This window comes from Zootoca vivipara, chromosome 1, assembly GCF_965207765.1.
Source record: "Zootoca vivipara chromosome 1, rZooViv2.hap1.1, whole genome shotgun sequence".
Classification (NCBI taxonomy): domain Eukaryota; kingdom Metazoa; phylum Chordata; class Lepidosauria; order Squamata; family Lacertidae; genus Zootoca; species Zootoca vivipara.
In genome coordinates this window covers 26,573,796-26,595,226 of record NC_142582.1, presented here as the reverse complement: position 1 = coordinate 26,595,226, position 21,431 = coordinate 26,573,796, and the positions used below count along the sequence as shown (strand labels likewise).

Genomic DNA, 21,431 nt, shown 5'->3' with positions numbered 1-21,431 from the left:
GACAAATTCCTGCTTCTTCTAATTCACCCTCAAGTGTATCAACAACTCTTTATTTAGGCTTCCGTACCCGGCCCTCTAATGAGGTCGAAAAGGTCGACCCCAGCTGGCAGGAAAGGTCAGAATAGGTTCTGCTTTCATTCTTTTCCTGGAGGTTGGTATTCAGCGTATGGAGAAGTGCATGCAGAGGGTTGATAGGTGTCTGGGCAGCTGAGAGAAGGCTTGCATTGTGCAGCAAAATAACGGCAGGATTTGACAGGTAGCCTTCATTACCCTTTCCTGTAGAACAAAGAATAATTCCTACAGCATTATAGAGGATTACCTGTGGGAAGAAAGGATGTGAACACTTTGAAGAGTTTAAAAACTTTTCCAGCTCCCAGAATGCGTACAAAGTATTATTATGGTGTTATTATAAAAAGTATTATTTGTGTTAAGGCGATTCACTGTCATAAATACTTCCCAGTTTCCATCTTCATTAGCTCAGTAGGGTAGGCAATGGTTCCTGAGCATAAGAGATGGGAAGTTAGCTTTAAAATTTTTTGTCTCTACCTAAAAAAAAGCTGAGGCTGAGGCTCCAATACTTTGGCCACCTCATGAGAAGAGAAGAATCCTTGGAAAAGACCCTGATGTTGGGAAAGATTGAGGGCACTAGGAGAAGGGGACGACAGAGGACGAGATGGTTGGACAGTGTTCTCGAAGCTACGAACATGAGTTTGACCAAACTGCGGGAGGCAGTGCAAGACAGGAGTGCCTGGTGTGCTCTGGTCCATGGGGTCACGAAGAGTCGGACACAACTAAACGACTAAACAACAACAACAAAAAATATCCAGATGTCAGTGCCTACTTAGCATGGCAGCAAGAAGCTTGCAGTTGTTGTTTTTTTTACTATACATTGGCAAGCATCAAAAGACCCACTGAGCAAGTGATAAGCACTTCAAGTTGTGCAGAGAGGGGGGAACCTCCAGTTTCCCCGCAGTTGTAGCCCACTGTGCCTATTAAAAAGTCACTCTGGGATTCCCCTGTCCCTCTGGAGTTCATTTTCACAATAAAATCTGTCAGGAGAGGCTATGTATGCTTTCAATCATTGTTTGGGGCCACAGTGGACTGGATGAGGGCCAATATACTGAGTTTGAACCCTGGAAAATTGGTGGCGCTGTTGATGGATGTTCCCATATCTGGGAGATGGGCCAAGTTGCCTGTTCTGGATGGTGTTGGACTCCCTCTGAAAGAACAAGCTCATAGTTTAGGGTTGGTCTAGGATCTTCTTTGTCACTGGAGGCTCAGATAGTTTCAGTGGCAAGGAGTTCCTTTTTACGAACTATGGTTGGTACACCAACTGCAGGCATTCTTGGACAGGGTTAGCCTGGCCACAGTGATTGCTGCATTCGTAGAATCATAGAATTGGAAGGAACCTCAAGGGTTATCTAGTCCAGTGCTCTGCAATGCAGGAATCTCAACTAAATCATCCATGACAGATGGCCATCCAACCTGTGCTCAAAAACCTCCAGTGAAGAGAGCCCACCAACTCCCGAGGAAGCTTGTTCCACTGTCTAACTTCATTGGTAACTTCATGTCTTGTTTACTGAGACGGGTTTGGTCTGGAAACTGCAACTGGTGCAAAATGCCACATTTAGACTATTGGTGGAAACAGACTACCACCAGAATATAACTCTGAAGCTAGAAGACTTGCATTGGTTGCCTATATGCTACCAGGACAAATTCAAGATTTTTTAATTCATTTACCAGGCCCTTAGCAACTTGGGTCCAGGAAATCTTAGGGAACCACCTGGTTCCTTACATCCCTGCTAAATCACTGAGGTCTTGGGAGAAGTCTGTTAAGGATCCCCCATGGCTTGGACACACAGCTCACATTCACAAGCAGCTGTATATTTAGTATTATGGGCCCAATTTTATAGAACTCCCTCCCAGCCAAGATTAGACATGTGCCTTTCCTGGTGAACCTCTGGCACTTGGTGAAGACCTTTTTATTTCAGCTGCCATGTAAAGTTAGCGCTTTGGTTTTATTATTCATTTTAGCTGGTTTTATCTCTGTTGTATCTTTTATAACCTCACTCTGCACTGCATAGAGACTACGGGGTTAAGAGGTACAGTATATGCAAAGTTGAAATAAATAATAAGTAAATAAAAAGAAGTGTGTGCAGACAGAACAAATAAGTGTCTCTCACTCTGTGTACAAAAGTTCATTTTGCTGTATCCTGAGCCCTAAGCTCTATCCTAAGTAAAGATAGGTAACTCTCCTATAAAGAAAATATAAAGTATTAAGGATGCAACACATTTTAAAATTTATATTTTGTTAGTGTAGTTGCTTCCATCTCCCTTGTGCATTTTCTCTCTTTTTATTGGAAACATAAAATACATTTAAAACCATAAGGTATTTGTGACTGGCACATGATTGGAGCTGTTGTATAATGTACATACATTTTCTGCCAGATGCAATTTCCATTCTTGCTCAACAGCTTGGTTAAGGTCAATAGAAAAAATCTCTTTCGGCTTCATTAATAAAGGATCTGTTTCCAGAGGGATTTGACAAGGACAGGAGCAAGCTCTGGCATATTCTCATTGCTGCAGAGCTCAGGGGTATCTCAGACTCACAATTTTACCATTCTCATAGATATCAGCAGCATGAGGCATTAGGAAAGCAGAAGTTTTGTTTAAAAGTTCAGTGCTGAACATGTGGGGGGGGGAGAGATGAGGGCTGTGCATACCCCTGGTGGCTTGGTCCCACTGTCATCCATGCATTGGAGGGTGAAGGTGTGCAGCAAGGACCCTGATTTGGGCATGTGGGCTCTACATGCCATTTAGAACCCAAGTCATGCAAAGTTCTAAATAGTGTGGGGAGCCTACCTAGGAACATAGGAAAATGGCTTACACTGAGTCAGACCATTGGTCTTCTAGCTCCGCATTGTCTTCAAGATGTTGTTGGACTCCAACTACCATCAGCTCCAGGCAGGAAGACCAATGTTCAAGGGTGCTTGGGAATTGTAGTCCAACAACATCTGGATGGCCACATGTTCCCCAGCCCAGCTCCAAACATTGAGAGAGCGGATTAGAGGTCTCCTGTCTAGCATGGAGTTAGATCGTGAGTGTGTTAAAAAATGGGCAGTGGGGAGAAGGAGAAAGAGATAAATCAAAAGCACATAGTCCCTTTTTGACTGTCAGCAGGACCTGAGTATCGATCAGAGGTTGAAGGGGAACATTGTGCTCCAGACTGCAACATGAGAATTCGTTTGATGGGAAGGATGAATAAATAAATATTGCCGCACTTCCGAAAGCAGATCTTGTAATCAGTATATAACATTTCCCCATTTTGCAACTCTTAGAGGAGTTATCTCTTCGCCCCAAATCGCCATGGTGCCCAAGTTATCACCCACAAAATTTTACAATCATTTATTTGTGATGAGGGCACGGCACACAAGCAATGTACTAAATAAGAACATGTATAGATTTCAATCTCCAATAGATTGATGTGGGCAAGTGAAACCATGGATAATATTACTGAAGGAAAATGTAGTTCAGCTAAGCATCTGAGAGGGTATTATGTACATTTGTAAGTTAAACAGCACAATGCACAGTACTTCTGAGAGCATAGTGCATTCTTTTCAGCTTTGAACAATAGCTTTATAACTAGCTATGTGGGAGAAAAGCTGGCAGGCAGAGATGTAATGGTACAGTGGAACCTCGGTTTACGAACACCTCGGTTTACGAATTTTCAGTTTACGAACGCCACGGACCCATCTGGAACGGATTAATTCACTTTCCATTACTTTCAATGGGAAAGTTCACTTCAGTTTATGAACAGACTTCCGGAACCAATTACACCCATTCTTCGGGTTAAGTACGCTTCAGGTTGAGTACTCCACGGACCTGTCTGGAACGGATTAATCCACTTTCCATTACTTTCAATGGGAAAGTTCACTTCAGTTTATGAACGCTTCAGTTTAAGTACTCCGCGGACTGTCTGGAACAGATTAATACACTTTCCATTACTTTCAATGGGAAAGTTCGCTTCAGTTTATGAACGCTTCAGTTTATGAACAGACTTCCAGAACCAATTGTGTTCATAAACCGAGGTACCACTGTACTATTCATTTGTTTCTAGTATAACAGGATCTGAAACCACGCCTAAAAGGGTAGATTTTAACCACAGAATCCCAGGGCTCTCCATATGTTGCTGGACTCCAACTTCCATCAGCCCTGGCTGGCCTGGCCACTGGTCAAGGATGATGGGAGCTGTACTCCAACAACAATAACAACTAGGGAGCCACAGGTTCCCCACCTCAGCTTGTGACATATACCTGTATCAATAGGTAACATGTTTCCTTACAACATTATCGAACACACGCATATACTGTATCTCCCCTCCCCACAATCACTTAGTAAATATTTGGAATTCAGACTAATTAAAAGTAAATTGTCATTTTTTTCATTATGTGTGTTGTCTTTAGTAGCTCTAAAACCAATTCCTCGTCTGTGTAATAATCTCTCAACAGAAACCCAAACAAATATTCGAGATGTGCAGGAACCCACTGAAGAAATGTTCATGTTCTGAAACTTTTTTCCCGCTCCCCTTGAAACTCCTCAGATGTTTCACCTCAGGAAAAATCACCGCCTCCCCAAATTTGCTTTAGGCATACATCTGTTGGCAACTCTGATGCTGATAAAAGAGCAGTTTTGTTGTGTATGTGTAGGAGGAACCCGTAGACATTTACAAATCTTACATAAGTTTCCCGTTTCCTATCACACTGCAAGAGTCCAAAAGAGAGAATGTGTTGATGAAATGTTGACAAAGGATATAATAGAACTCCTGGTGCTAGGAATAATGGTACTGCTTAAGTCTCCTACTGGGTACAGGAGTCTGAGAATGTGTTGTTGGCCTAACCTGCTTTATGGAGTGAAACTGTGAATGGAATTGGTGACATCTTATTTTTATTACCTTGAAATTTCTCACTGTATGCTTCCTCCTTCACCCTCCCAAGATAAGAGGCAAAGGAACTTTGATTTTCTTTCTTCAAATAAACTTCCTTTTTGTGTCAAAGCGAGAAACAGTAAAGTGCTTCTGAGTAAAATAATAATAAATAATTGTACTGCAAACCTCAAACCACTTAAGTCTTTCAATGGGGCAATTCCCAAATAAGTGATCTGAAAATAGCTAGCAGCCTTAAAGACATTTATTGCGTTTAGTTTTTGTGTTGTGAATTGTCACTCTGAACTAGCAATCTCTCACATGGATTGGCAAGCCTACTCATGCTGAAGCTTCCCCTGTACTTCAGGACACACATGGAGCTCTAGATCTAGGGGTATGTTTTTAATTTAAAAATTAGATAAATTGAAAGTGCTTAATATCCTGAAATTCCCTTAATGGTAAATCAGTGTCAAGTCATAAACAATGATAGCATTTTAATTCTATCACGGCACAAGTTTTTAAAAGGCACAAACTTCTGCACTCTAGTGTTCTTTAGTATGGCATCTGTGGTAAAGAATACAAAGAAAGTCTAATGATACCTGGGATTTTCAGGTACAAATTCAACTGCAGTCTTCTAGCAGGGTATTAGTTTTGTTAAAGCTGATAGTACTTGGTTTACCTGAGTAGCTGAGTAGCAGGATTATCATTTGACTGGGATCTAAGAGTTTCATCAAAGACAGCTTGGCCACAATGTGCCATACACATGGCAGAGCATAACAGAATGTTAAGTCCAGGTTTGGGAGGGGGGGAATGCTGGATCCTAAAGCTATCTCAAATGCAGTATATACAATTAGGAGGGAATGCTTACTCTTTATGTATTTGCGGGGAAGTAAGCATGCGTGGCAGGGACGCGGGTGGTGCTATGGTCTAAACCACAGAGCCTAGGGCTTGCCGATCAGAAGGTCGGCGGTTCGAATCCCCGCAACGGGGTGAGCTCCCGTTGCTCGGTCCCTGCTCCTGCCCACCTAGCAGTTTGAAAGCACGTCAAAGTGCAAGTAGATAAATAGGTACCACTCCGGCGGGAAGGTAAACGGCGTTTCCGTGCGCTGCTCTGGTTCGCCAGAAGTGGCTTAGTCATGCTGGCCACATGTATGCCGGCTCCCTCGGCCAGTAAAGCGAGATGAGCAACGCAACCCCAGAGTTGGCTGTGAGTGGACCTAATGGTCAGGGGTCCCTTTATCTTTTAAACATTTAGGCATCTCCATTGGGAGAGCCACTGAGTAGCAAAAAGCTGTTGAAAAACAAATGAGTTGCTTTGTCTCCAAGCCCGGTTGCTCAGCCAAATAAGCAGAAGTAGTATATCATGGTCCACACTGAACCAATTGTGAGAGTAGGACGGGTTGGCACTCTGCCTTCTTGATCATAAAACACTGCTTGCATAACAGTTGGTGAGGAGCTCGTTTCTTCCCTAGAAACTTGCTATGTTTCCTAAGGAAGGCCCATATTTAAGAAATAGGGTCATGGAGGAGGAAGAGAGCAAATCCAGCAAACAGGAGCACCATGCTGCAGAGAAATATGTGGACATCTTGCTGAATTTGACAAACGACATGCTTTCTTTGTTTTAATCCTGTAAACTGATGCATGCTAGAACCTTTTGCCATTTCCCTTCTTATCAAAGAAATTGGCTCCTCCTGAGCCCCCGCAGAGGTTCCTTATCACTTGTGCATCGTGGCAATGCACAAACGAGTCCCTTAACTGTTACCCTTTGCAGCAGCTTTGGTACAATAGAAGAATGTAGCAAAGGTTCCGTAAAGGGCTGATGTGCCAAGATGAAATATGGTATGCAGCAGATGGGGGCATTATGCCCTAATTATTTTGTGCAGTAGTGACATAGCTAAAACAATGAATCCGCTGTGACTCAATAAAAACAGTGCATGGAACTGCCTCTCCTGACAGGCAGCATTTACCACTATTTTCAATATAGTGTGTGTGTGTGTGTGTGTGTGTGTGTGTGTGTGTGTTTGCGCATACGTGTGCAACTAGGCGAAGGGCTATAGTGCAGTGATGGAACATCTGCTTTGCATCTGAAAGATTCCAGGTTCAATCCCTGGCATTTACAAGTATGGTTCCCAAACCCTGGCAAACCACTGCCCGTAAGTGTAAATAGCACTGAGCTAGATGGACCAATGGGACCCAGGTGGCGCTGTGGTTAAACCACAGAGCCTAGTGCTTGCTGATCAGAAGGTCAGCGGTTCGAATCCCCGTGACGGGGTGAGCTCCCGTTGCTTGGTCCCAGCTCCTGCCAACCTAGCAGTTCGAAAGCACGTCAAAGTGCAAGTAGATAAATAGGTACTGCTACAGCGGGAAGGTAAACGGTGTTTCCATGTGCTGCTCTGGTTTACCAGAAGCGGCTTTGTCATGCTGGCCACATGACCTGGAAGCTATACGCCGGCTCCCTCGGCCAATAACGCGAGATGAGCGCGCAACCCCAGAGTCGGTCACGACTGGACCTAATGGTCAGGGGTCCCTTTATCTTCAGATGGACCAATAGTCTGTCTGACTTGGCATAGCCGCATAAGGTACCTTCCCATGGCGCTATGCTTTTCACATCCAATTAAATGGTAAGTGCCAGGGACATGGTTTGAAAAAGTTGTGGGGGGGGGGGACTTGCCCATTTTTGTCACAATAAATGTGTCTTAGTTTCGCATTTGTTGTGTGCGGCCTCCAAGTCGTATTTTTATGGCAATAATATTACACTTCACAGGCATTCCCTGTGCAATATTTTGTGCCTGGAAAAGAAGTGACCTTCACATTCATTGCGACTGTGATTTACCAGTAGAAAGCGGTTGCATGAATATTCTTAGATTTGCTTATGATATATTGCTTTATGATGTAACCAGTGTCAGAACACACTTTCTCTTCCCATTTGATGAATCTTTTGTTTTAGAAAGGTGGTTCCCCTTTTGTAGAACTGGATACAGTTTTCTCAGGGGGTGGCGAGGGAAAAAATATCTCGGAGAAAAGTCCTCTTGGAACTTGTTACTATAAAATGGCAAGGCATGCGTGAGGTCCCGCTTTAAGTTTGTTGTGTCCATGGCCACCTTAAGAAGAGAAGCTCTCCTAGATCACACAAAGTGATCAATTCAACCCAGCATCCTGTTACGAACTGGTCAGCCAGATACCTCCAGGAATGCTTTTATGCCTAAGTAGGGCATAAAGGCAAGAAATATCTCCTGTTTTATGCCCTCCTGCTCCCAACCAGCTGATATTTAGAGGCAGCCTGAATCTGAATGTTCCATTTAGCTGTCGTAACTAATAGCCATTGATACACCTACCCTCCATAAATGTGTCTAAAAGCATTTAGACCAGTGGTCACCACCACATCTACTAGCAGTGAATGCCATAAATTAATTATTGACTGTTAAGAAGTGTGTCTTTGTTTTTGCCAGTCCTGAATCTACTACCAATCCGTTTCATTGAGCAACCTCCAATCCCAGTATTATGGGGGAAGAAAAAAGCTCTCTTTTCTCACTTTATCTACACCACTCACAACTCTAACTTCTAGCTTGCCCCTTTGTCTTTCCCCCCGAACAATAAATCCCTCAAACTCTATAGCAGGGATGAGGAACTTTTAGCCCTTTAGATATTGCTAAACTACAGCTCCCATTATCTCTGGTAAGTGAACCATGTTTGCTGGAGCTGATAGGAACTGGAGTTTGGTAACACCTGGAGGGCCAAAGGTTCTATAGCTTTCCCTTATTCTATAGCTGCACACTGGGTTGTGCTATCCACCACAATCCCAGAATGACTTTCCTTGAGAGTCAAAGCTAGGGCTTTTTTTTCCCTCCCAGCTTCAGCACCATTGCCACCCTAAGAGAACCAGGGAGAAGTTCATGGTGAGCTGCAGTACTTCTTTTTCTAGAAAAATAGCACTGATCACAGACATGCCATATATTATCAGTGCAAATGCAAAATTGGGTTTGGTGCTTTCACCAATGTGCATATGTTTACACTTACTTACACGGACGTTCATTCATTTTGTTTCCCATTTGCCCAGTTTGGAGAGATCCATTTGGAGATTATCACAGGCTGCTGGAGCTATTTCTGCTTATGAATTACTTTGTTTTACCTGCAAACCTGGCTACTTTCTGCTCATCCCTGACTCCAGATCGTTTATTGATGTTAAATAGTACCTGGCTGAAAACATACTTTTAAGGAACCCCAATGCCTACCTCCTATCCCTTCCATTGTGAAACAGCTCTTACTCTTAACAACTCTTACTCTTAACATCTTGTTTTTAAACCAATGATTTATCCAGCTACCTATCACATGACTGCTAGGCTCCCTCAGAGACCTTTGGTGAGAGTCCTTTTCAAGAATTCCCGTTCAAGCATTTCCCTTGTTATTTATTTAAATAATTTAAGCCCGAATTTCATTGGAAAGCAATCCCAGGGCGATACACTATGCACAGGGCAACCCTCCGTTGGGCCCAACCATGGAGGACGAGGCTATTAAATGCTAATAGCCATGATGGCTACATTGTCTATCCACTGTTGAAGGTAGTATGCCTCTGTATACCGATTTCTGGGAATCACAAGTTGGGGAGAGTGCTGTTGCGTTCCCACTTGCAGGTTTCCTATGGGCATCCTGTTTGCCATTGTGAGAACAGGATGCTGCCTTAGATGGGCCTGATCCAGCAGGTTTTTTCTTTAGCTTGTGTTGGGGGATGAATGTCTGTAGTGGGGAGCTGGCTCTATTTGTGGATGCCCCGTGTGTGATTTGGAACCCTGCACAATCAGGATTCTAAATCAGGAACGCAACGGAGGCTGAGGAGGCAGCAAGTAAACCATCACTCTCCTCCCTCCTTCCTCGTGCAACTGAAAATGCATCAGGAACATCTGAATAGGGCGTTGTCAAAACCATTTTTGGAAGTCCATAATGTATAATGGGTTACTCTAGTGTTCATGTTTGTTTATGCTTTTGTTGACATGCTTAGAAAGTATGCGAGTTACCAAATCTCATTATATACAAAAGGAGGTGCTTTCTCCTTTTAGAGAGCCAGTGTGGTGTAGTGGTTAAGAGCGGTAGACTCGTAATCTGGTGAACCGGGTTCGCGTCTCCACTTCTCCAAATGTAGCTGTTGGGTGACCTTGGGCTAGTCACACTTCTCTGAAGTCTTCCAGCCCCACTCACCTCGCAGGGTTTCTGTTGTGGGGGAGGAGGGGAAAGGAGATTGTTAGCCGCTTTAAGACTCCTTCGGGTAGTGATAAAGCGGGATATCAAATCCAAACTCCTCTTCCTCCTCCTCCTCCTTCTCCTCCTCCTTTCCCAGTTAAATTTCTGAGATTAGCTTCAGTTTAACTACTGGTATAAACTTTCTGCATGAATCTGGATGTAGCTGGAGAAACACTAGATTTCAGAAATGAAAGCTAGAATTTTGCAAGCCAAAAATTAATTGTTTAATATAAGTTACTGTTTGTCTGTATAGGAGCAGATTTCATTTCTATAGCTTGTTTAACCTTTCATATTTTAATATATATTTTTTAACATCCCCTAGCTTCCTGTCTATCCATCTATCAGTCTGTCAATCAATCAATCAATCAATCATACCATTTATTTCTTCCTGCAGTGTGTAGTAATGACACATTAACTTCTTTTTCTCATTTATTTCATCTTCCACCATTTGCTAAGCATTTGTGTGGTTTTTTTTCCTGTTTCAGACTGCTACAGCAAAATGGCTACCATTTTTTATTTATTTCTATCCTTAGTATCCTATGGCATCATAAATGGAAAAAAGCCTTTCTGTTAAGTAAAAACAAAAACAAAAAACCCACCTCTTAATGAATAAGGTGCCTAATTGATATTCGTTTTTCCTTATTAACATATAAGGCTATCATCTTTGCCCCTACAGTTTCTCACCATGAACCATCTGTTCAATCTGTGCATTATGATGTGTTTTCACCAAAATGGTGGAACTTAAAGTGATTACTACCTGTGTTGTTATGGATATAAAAGAAATGCTAATTAGAACTGAAATGTAGAGACAATTCAGTGACAGATTAACCCGCTTGTCTCATATGAAAAGCTATTGGACACCTTAGATAATATTATCTTTCCCTTCATCAGATTACAGTTAGATGTTTCATACTGTATAATTATTAGAAAGCCCATTATTAAACATTTTCATCCACACACACACACACACACAGAGTGGAACCTCAGGTTGCGGATGTAATTCGTGATGGAGGCACGTCCGCAACCCGCAGCGTTCATAATTTGCAGCGGGGCATCTGCGCATGTGCATGACGTGATTTGGCACTTCTGCGCATGCACAAAGCGCAATTTAGCACTTCTGTGCATGCGCAAGTGGCGAGACCCAGAAGTAACCCTTTCCAGGTTTCCTGCGGTCCACAACCTGAAAACACGTAACCCAAAGCGTTTGTAACCCGAGGTACCACTGTGTGTGTGTGTGTGTGTGTGTATTCAATCTTGCTGTAGGCTTTTGTCTGGTCCACAGCATACTTATTCCAGTTTTTCAGAAAAACTAAGAAGGAGAAGTGCTGTGGACTTTAGAAAGGGACTTCTATCATGTGGTCTTTGTTAGAAGCCAATCCTGAATCCAGCAAGGTTAGTAATGTTGTTTTTACTGACTCCACTTGCAATGATTGGTCATACCCTTAATGAGCAACAAGCTGTCAGTTACTTATGCTAATGAGTGAACCATTGAAAAGGATAACAAGTAGGTATTTTTTTCCCATTTGAAGAATGTTAATGAGCAAATGACATTGCCATTTGTCATTTATCTACGTTCAAAGCTGAAATGTAATTTTAGCAATGACTATTTTATCATAAATGGAAAAAAATGAATAAATGCAATTTTGCAGTAGCAGTGAAAGAACAATTCATTATTTAGGTGGAACTGGTTTTCACAGCAAAAGACAGATACATAGCTATTCTAATTAAAACAATGTGTGGGCATCTCAAATTTTCTTAAGTAAAATTAACTTTCCTTTCTTCCTGGAGATGACACATTTCCAGAGGTACTCAATTATTTGTGATTCTTTTGAGCAAGTTTTTGCCAGTTATTGTCCTCCAAAGAAATGCCATTTTATCAAATACCAAGGTAATGAATCAACAGAAGCGAATGGAAGATTTCTGCCATTTAGAAATCTTTAAATCTGAATTTACAGTCTTAAACTCTGAATATCTATATCTGCATCTGGTGTTAAACTATGTCGGATAGGTAATTTAATCCAAGGCTATTTAATTAGTTGATTCCCCCCCCCCTCAGTTTCAGAGTAATAAAATAGTTAAGGGGGGGTGGAGTTCTGTAACTGTAAGCTTTCAGAGCCAAACAAGGCTTTCTTTAATGTCTTTCTTCCAAATTATGTTTATTTGGAAGTAAGCCCCACTGATTACTTCTGAGTAAGGATCCTTAGAATTTCAATCATAGTATTCATACAATATTAGCAACTTAAAAGTGCAATAGGTTTATTGGAAGGATGCCAGTTAGCAACATGATCCCTTTACACAAATACCAATATGAATTTGACATTACATCCTGCATAGAGATGGTTTACTGTGATACTGTCATTAGCCCTCACAAAGCAAGTATTAATCATAATTTCAAATCTCTAATGAATCCATGTTTTGTAAAGAAGGTTGCGAAGGGATTTGTAATGGGCATGGAAAGAGGTTGTGAAGGGATTTCCATAATTTGTGTTCCGTTAATGACTTAAAGCAGCTTTATCATTTGTTGTTCTTTCTTCATAGTAGACCTTAAGCTGATAAAAATATCCATAGACAGTGAAATCAGTAGTATGCCCGGTTTTATCAGACAAAACTCCCATGTGATCACATAGGCAGCGTCAGAGAGACTCTGAAGCTGCTAAGCAAGCAGTAGGTAATGAGTCTTTGTGCAGAGTGTAGCTCTTGTCGCTGAACAATAAAGCATATGGTACAGGCAATAAAAGACAGGGCTGGGAAAAAAATTAAGAAGATTCCGCTGGAACTAGGAAGGCAGATAACACATCACACACTTACAAAATGACAGCCTATTTTGGTGCATAATTATCAGGAAAAGTGTATGGACTGGAAAAAAACCCACCCATTTGAACAGGTCAGTTTTTTGTTTTTCGTTTGTCTGCTTCAGATTATTCTGGGGTTTCAATGTTTCTGAATGCCATTTAGTAGTTTCGCTTGTAACCATTTCGGGTTGCTAATATATTTGGTTCATTTTTTAATCCAGTAAGGTGTGGCTTGTTTGATGCCCAGGAGTTGAATGCCTTGTTAAATAAACCATGTAAAGTAACTGTAGCTAATGTGGGTTTTTTTAAATAAAAAAAATGTATATTAAAACTCTGCAGCTGGAAATATTACAGATGCAGGAGTAATGGAACATTCACTCATTTCAATCAACCCCTAGCACTGATCAGTAGCCAATTCTGAAATGCTGTGTTATTTCAGTATAGCAACAATCTATTATGCTGATGTCTTGTCAACCTCATTATTTTGAGAGGAACCATGTGGTTTCATGATGGCAATTTTCTTTTATGTTTTTAAATGATAAATGGCATACACTGGAATGTTAATTAGGATGCATATAATTTCCCCCCCAATACTAGCTTTTGTGAAATATTTTAGGGGTGATGGTGCAAAGGCAGAGGCACACATACAAGGAACCTGCGTCCAACATATCCCACCAGCCTTTAAGAATAACATACATGACTATTCTCTTCTTCGTATTTTTTTCTCCTACCGTTTTATTGATTTTATTGTAAGGGATGTGTAATCTTTTCTGTTTCATTTTTACAAAGAATGCTACCACACATTTTAAGTGACCGTTTGTAGGTTGCAAAATTAAATGTTGCTGCTTCTTAATATTTTGATTTTGAGGAAATTGGCTTTGTATGAAACATAAAAGTTTGATGGTATTGTAGAGGTGCATGCATCAAGCATTTTTTGTGTGGAAAACAAAATGCTTTCCCATCTTGAAAGAAATGGAACTGTTAATCTTTATTAGGCATTTCAGCAATACAAAACCAGTAACTTTGAACAGGGGTGAGGGTATCCTGCAGGAAGCAAAATGGGAGAAAGCAGGAAATAATAGAAGCCCGAGCCACTTCTCTAAACCAATAAAGAAAAATGTTCACTTCCTTATTGAATGTTTTAGAGAATTAATATGAGAAACTCTTTCACTTCTTACTCTTTTGGCGCCATATTGAATACAGACTTATGTTTACAGAGCTTAGCAGTGTTATTTTGTATCAGATTGTTAAAACAGTTTCACTGGTGTGAAAACCAGAGCAACACTTATCTCCCTTCTTTATTTATGTGGTTTTAGTATCATGGGCACAAAGCTGTTGCAACGTGAGGGTGTATGATGCAAATGCATTGGAAATGAAAATATCAACAGACACATTGACAGACACCCTTATTTAATGAATGATAATAATAATGAACAACATCAGGCTAGCTGCATTTAAGACAGCAAAGCTTTAGTGGTGGAGATTTTCACAACCACTTCCTTCGCCAGATTTAAATAGGATATTTGACTATATTGGTCACCTTGGAAACCAGCCGCTGGAGCCTGATTTTAGTGGGTTATCCTTGCAGGACGGCGACAACGTTCAGTTTCCATATTCTTCTGGATAAAAAATGCTCTGCCCTCCATTAGTTGAAGTGAGAGCAGTGAAAATGCCCCAGTCGCAGCAGTGCTTAGTGCTAACATAATGCCTCCTCCCTTGCCTTCGCTTTCCTCCAGTGATTCAGGTATTCCAGCAGAACTGCAGTTCTACAATTTCTTACCCAGCCAGCATTCTCCTTTTAGCTGCTGACAGGCCCTTCGCAAGCCTTATGCAAATTAGACAAGCACAGTAGCTTTGACTGCAGAGGGAACTGGGGGGGGGGAGAGAGAGAGAGAGAAGAAATGAGTTCAAAGGTCAGAGAGCTGGTGGAAGGCTGTAACAGTTGACTGGGGAAGGGGGGGGGAATACACAGACTACTGCAGTGAGCTTTTGCTGGCACGAAACGAGGAGGGAGAGGTTTTGTTTCCTGTGTTGAAAAGACCCTGCAGCTTATCTTGAAAGTATATCCCAATTCAGGTATTATCTAAAGCTTGTATCCTTGTGTGCGCTTCATTCCAGAAAGTGCTTTGGGCTCACTTGCGATTACCAAAGTCATCCTGTATCTAGAATAACCTTTCGGTGGCTGTGCATGTATGCCTTTGTATGGCATTGCTTGGTTTTGAACGTTGCCGTTCTGTCCCATTGAAAGATGAATGAAGGTTTTAGTGTCCCGTTTGATTATTATTATTATTATTTTTTAAAAAAATAATGTTTAGGTCTGTCAAAATGAAAATGTGGCAAGTTTACAAATATGTCTGAATGAAATCTGGAGCCCTGAATTTAACGTGATTTCAATCCACATGGATTTTATTAGTATTGATCCATGGGCATGCATGGTCTTGCGTTCCTACAGGTTGTTTGTCCCAGATGCATGTCATATTGGGCTTCTCATCGGGTGGTCATTTCCAACCCCTAGCAGATTATAGGCAGGGCAGATTTGACAGTGCCAATCACATGTTGGGGGATGGAAGTTAAGCGATGTGAACTTGGGGCTGATCTAGTTGCTAGATGTGGAAGTTGATGATGTGCATCATAATGTGTGCATCAACACAAGCTGTTTGACTGTTTCTTATTATGATTTGGTTCTTGAGCGCTCCTTTCTGCAACAAAACTTCTAAAATGCACTGATCCATGTTGTATGCTGGCTATCCAGCTTAAATGCACAGCCAGTTTACAGCACAGATCAGAGCATTTTTGGAAGTGTCATTGTAGCAAGGTTGTGTTTGAACCCAAATCATAATGTTAAAAAAACCCCAATAAATCAAACAGCTTATGTAAAACTTCCCAATAGTTTCAATAGCATTTATAATCTTGTAAGTGTTTTTATTAAGACTGAAGGATTAATTTATTCACTGCATAAAACAGGCATACCAGGGGTAAAATGGGGTTGTAAAATTCCTAGTTAGGTTTCTTTCTTCTTTTTGCCACTGATGAATATTGTATTACTTCAAAATATTTAGTAGCACACAGAACATTTTACATAAAAACAAAGACAATAAATTCTGAAAACAAATCAGATTGAATGTTCTTTGGAAAGTTTAACACTTTTAAATACTGAAGACTATTAGGGAGATATTTGATCATGTACTTACGTCTTCCATTGAAATTAGTGTGATTTAACATTGGTTAGAGTGACTGTGTCTCGATTTTGAACTCCAATCACGATGCAAGCTTAAATGTGTGCATTTTGTCCCTCAGAAGTTGGTTTTTACTGCAAAGGTCTAGTTTTATGGCAGAAGTCATGGTTAGTTTGCTTTGTTGCAGAGTAGCCCATACCTTGCACTCTCACAACCAGAGATTTGTATCAGAAACCATCTGATTCATATTTATTTCCATGCATTCTGGGCAATCCAGATATTCTTATTGCAGCTGATCAGTTATTTATTTACCTTATTTATAGTCTGCCCTTCACTATAAGGTGCTGGTAGAAATATGTCACATAAAAACAATGTAAAGACCAACAAACAAACAATGGATGCTATAAAATTTCACAACAACAGAGAACATCAGCAGAATATAAAAAGTAGGACTTAAATGGGGGCAATAAAAATGTCCGATAGGTCCCAAGCAAAAGTCCAGGTAATATGTTTAAAACTATTGATAGGATCTTCATCTGCAACCAATATTTTTGAACATGTTACAGTTTAGGACTGTTGGATCAAAGGTTGCATATGCAGCATACATTTAAAGCATGTGGCTTCCTCAAATAACCCTGAAAACCATAGTTTACCCCTCACAGAGCTACAGTTCTCAGCACCCTTAACAAACTGCAGTACCTAAAATTCTTGGGAAGAAGCTGTGTACTTTAAATGTGCTTTAAGCTGCCCAGAGTGGCTGGGGAAACCCAGCCAGATGGGCAGTGTATAAATAATAAAATTATTATTATTATTATTATTACAATTACTATTATTATTAAATGTATGGTATGTACGCAGCCAAAATGTCAAGAGTAAGGAGCCCTGTTGTTTCTGTGTGAGATGTCAAGCTCTTCAGTAAGAGGGATGAGTTTTGTTCCTTAGGGTCAAACTGTTCTTGGTTAAGGGACAGAGGAATGTCTGTCAAGACATTACTACAGTTCATGAATTGCTTTCACTGAAGTAAAACTGGAGCTTCACTCGAGCCTCTGGAAGATTAACATGAAGTGTGTGAATGGCAACTATAGTTTCACATAGTTTAATGGCAGGTAGGTGTGAAAGGATCTGTGTATTTTGGTTTTCTCTGTTTCTATTTTTTTCAATCTTAAACTCAGTTCTCCCTCTTTCTGCAGCAATTTGTTGTCATTATTTTAATCCTCATTAAAACCACTCAGCAGTAGAGTGCAAATTTCGTCTAATAGACACATTTTTATATTTAGTTTTCACTAATTACACATTTTTGTAACTAATTTCTCCTAATATAATGCATTTCTGTTTGTTAGTTTCACTAATATATTGATTTTAGGCACATTTTTTGTAACATGGTTTGGTTGGAGAACTGCATCACAAAATTCAGAGTTGCGAATTTTGATGGATGGCTGTGTTTTGTTTCTCATATTGTTTCGGAAAGTGCCATTTTGATAAATTTGGCTTTAGATGTGAACTGAATGAGATTTCTCTCCCATCCCTAATGACAGGTAATTCAGTGACCACATTTGTACCCTGAACATTCTACCAACAAACCAAAGCAAGGCATCTACAAGGAAGGGTTGAAAATTCAAATGAACATGTCACCAAAACTTTAATACCATTTATACTACATTTTCTAGTTGCTTAGGCAATAGCCTGCTTTGGTTTCACTGGGATTATTCAATCTAGGCTAAGTCATTATCAAGGATTCTGGGCCTAGAAAAATATTCAAATTCTGAACCAAGGACTCCCAAACTCAGGATAAGTATGCAAGTACAAAGAATACAAAGTTGCATAATACATTGTAATTCCAATATATGGATTACTTCAGAATTTGGAAGAAGAACTGAAACGTTTAGGAGCATAAAGGAGCTCAGACTAGGATAATGGAAATCAATGGGTGACAGAGCCTAGAATTTTTCAGGTGGAATGGGCAGACTAGAGAATCCTGATACATTATGAGCACATGCCTTCTTTCAAAGTATCCTCTTTGGGTTTTTATCCCTCAAGTGCCATTGTCCCCAATTTTTTCCAGCTGTGATGTGAGGCTTAGAAACATCCACCCCCACAACCCTCTCCCTCTACATTTGAGATAAAAAGAGGGGCCAGTTATGTTGCCAAATTCCAGGGTCATTGCTATATGCAGTCTTGATTGGGATTATGTGCCTTTAGGATTTCCATTTGCAGCAGATCAGAACCTAACCAAAGGGGATGCAATGGACCTGACTTGCACTGCTTCGCTTGGCAGTACTGGCCTCCATTTTAAAAGAAGAAAACTCCATTTTGGGAGCCAGCAAAGCTAGTTGTATTGAGTAGTATATGCATTTCTTTGTCTATCACCCAGGCAACAAGATCTGGCTCTCTCCTCACCCCTTCATCTGGACTGGTTAATGTTTAGTCAATAAGCTATCTGAAATGTTGGGGAACTTTCCAACTCCTGCCTATTTCAAGTAGGGAGGTTATGCACATAAGAGTGTTCCTTTAAAAATCAAGCCTGAAGTGGCTTGATAATGTGGGCATCATCTTAGAAGAATAAGTTCTCATGTTAGGCTTCTCACAAGTTCTGCCTTTTCCAGCCTAGTAAAATATGGTTGCTCTCTACATCATAAGAAAGGAGGGTGGACACACTTGTCCAATCCTGAAAGTTTTAGATACAATAAAGGTGAGAAGTTTGTTAGCTCTGGTTTGTCTGGCTCTCTACCATCTTCTCTCTCTCCACACCTAGCAACAGCTTGAAGCAGGGCTTCTTTTCAGATGGAACTCCCAGGAACTTAGTTCCGGCACCTCTCAGGTGGGCACCATTGCCATTCCAAGAGAATGAGGGAGGTATTCATGGTGAGTTCTACTAGAAAAATAGCACTGGCTTGAAGGAAGTGGCTCTGAGTTGAGGGTGGCCTTAAATCCAAGTGGTGAAAGCCATCTTGGATAACTTTCAAATGATCTGAACACAGACATTTAGAAACTGGGTGACTAAGGCATGTATATGACTTGCCCCTTTAGAACATCATGGGACAAAGAAAGCTAGTTTTTTACTAGATACATTTTCCTGTTATATTTTGAAGCCCAAGTGGACCTGACTTTCTTATAAACCTTTTCTTATCTAGTGTGCTAAATTGCTTCTGTTTATTTATTTACTTTATGCATGCATGCATGCTAATTTGTTTCTGAATTTAAACCTTTGTGCCTATCTCCATGCTTAAATGCAATATGTTACTAATAAGCAGATATTTTGGGTTCCCCTGGGAAACTGACGTTACCCCGAATGCCTGAAGGCCAAAAATAAAAGTAGGCAGACCCATTTAGGTTTGTTAGTAGCTGACGGTTACCATTTTTGGTGAATTAATTAAAAGTAAACTCCTCATGGAAGACCTAATTATGAAAGTTTAAGATGTTGGCAAAAGAATCCCGCTTGATCCCACATTTCTTGCAGGGACATTGTCTAATCCCCAGTATCTCCTTATGCTAGGCCAGGCATCCCCAAACTTCAGCCCTCCAGATGTTTTGGACTACAATTCCCATCATCCCTGACCACTGGTCCTGTTAGCTAGGGATCATGGGAGTTGTAGGCCAAAACATCTGGAGGGCCGCAGTTTGGGGATGCCTGTGCTAGGCAATGTATTCATCATCCATTTAAATCACATGACTTGCCCCAAAGAATCCTGGGGACTGTAGTTTGTTAAGAGTGCTGGAAATTGAAGTCCTGTGAGGAGTAGACTGCAATCCCCAGATTCTTTGGGGGAAGGCCAGGTGCTTTAAATGTGTGGTATGTATGCAGTCATGGTTTGTAAGGTAGTTCCATTCTCTCTGCTGGGACTGCAGCAGCCACCACAGTGCTACTGCTCCTGAACTTAGGGAAGTATAGCTATATTGTGATTCACAGTGAGGAATAGGCTGCGGAGGTAGTCAGGACCAGTGATGATCCCTTGCACCAAATTCTGAAGACGCCCTGAATTCATTTGGCTTTGGCTTTAATTGCACGCACACACACCCAACTAACCTGTAGATCCCCATGTTTCTGAAACTGGCTCTAGCGGTCAAGGTATAGTCCTCTGAAGCAGATGGAAGAATTCTCACTAATGAAATGGTTTGACTTCTTTGAAAGTCCTTGAAATTTCTCTCTGGAACATTTGTTGGTATTGTGCACAGGAGCAGACACAGTTTTTAACTCAGTAAGAAGTCCACACACCATTTTAATCCTCCTGTAATGTAAGATTCAATATTTATTTGAGACTACCTTTTTTTTAAGGAATTGCATTTCTAAAATGTAAAATGCAAATACACAGAATAAAAACAAGGCAAATTGTTTTATATCAGTAAATAATTAAATGTATTGGTTTTGTTACTGTCATAGCTGCCAAGTTTTCCCTTTTCTCGCGAGGAAGCCTATTCAGCATAAGGGAAAATCCCTTAAAAAAGGGATAACTTGGCAGCTATGGTTACTGTTGTTATTTGTTGTTCATCAGGGGATTCATGTCACCTCTATCCCTTGAGTTGAAACCCTCCCATGGCCACTGCAGCTAGCAGTCCAGGAACCCTCCTATGACAACAACAACAACAACAACAACAACAACAACAAACAACAAACAACAACAACAACAACAACAACAAATTTATACCCTGCCCACCTGGCTGCCCACCACTCTGGGCTCCTTCCAAAACATATAAAAATCATAATAAAACACCAAGCAATAATAATAATAATAATAATTTATTATTTATACCCCAGCCACTCTGGGCGGCTTCCAACAAAACATTAAAATACAGAAATCCATCAAACATTAAAAGCTTCCCTAAACAGGGCTGCCTTAAGATGCCTTCTGAAGGTCTGGTAACTGTTGTTCTCTTTGACCTCTGGTGGGAGGGCTTTCCACGGGGTGGGTGCCACTACCGAGAAGGCCCTCTGCCTGGTTCCCTGTAACTTGGCTTCTCGTAGCGAGGGAACCGCCAGATTAGTACCAGCCTAGTCCAATATAAAAAGTCACAATAACTTTAAAATAAACAACTTATATCAAACAAAGCAATTTGGCAGGAAGAACTTCAGAATCTGAAAATAGCTACACTACTGCACTACTGGTGCCCATGCAAGGCTGAGCGAACAAGATATTTTCATCAAACGGGCTTGGTAGCCAGGTGGTACCCTTGTGCTCACAGAGGGCTTTTGACCCAGCAGATGCTTCTGTGAACTGGATTTAGTTGGGAGAAAATGGGTCGTTGAGTGTTTTGTTTTCTTGCTAATTCTGCCTCCTCTTTGTAGCTCCCATGTCACCCCACACCCTATTT

General features: G+C 40.9%; 1 protein-coding gene across 3 annotated transcripts in view; it reads left to right on the top strand.

Moving 5' to 3' along the window:
* Positions 1-21,431, top strand: part of CSRNP3 (cysteine and serine rich nuclear protein 3) — a 79,206-nt gene that overhangs the window by 27,564 nt on the left and 30,211 nt on the right. The window contains exon 1 of one of the 3 annotated variants that reach the window (XM_035132895.3): positions 12,797-13,040. The exons of 1 other annotated variant lie outside the window; for it this stretch is intronic. The gene's annotated coding sequence lies outside the window, so the exon portion shown is untranslated. Of the gene's footprint in view, positions 1-12,796; positions 13,041-14,914; positions 15,025-21,431 lie in introns of those variants that run through there. One more of the 3 variants, XM_035132887.3, reaches the window with a different exon arrangement.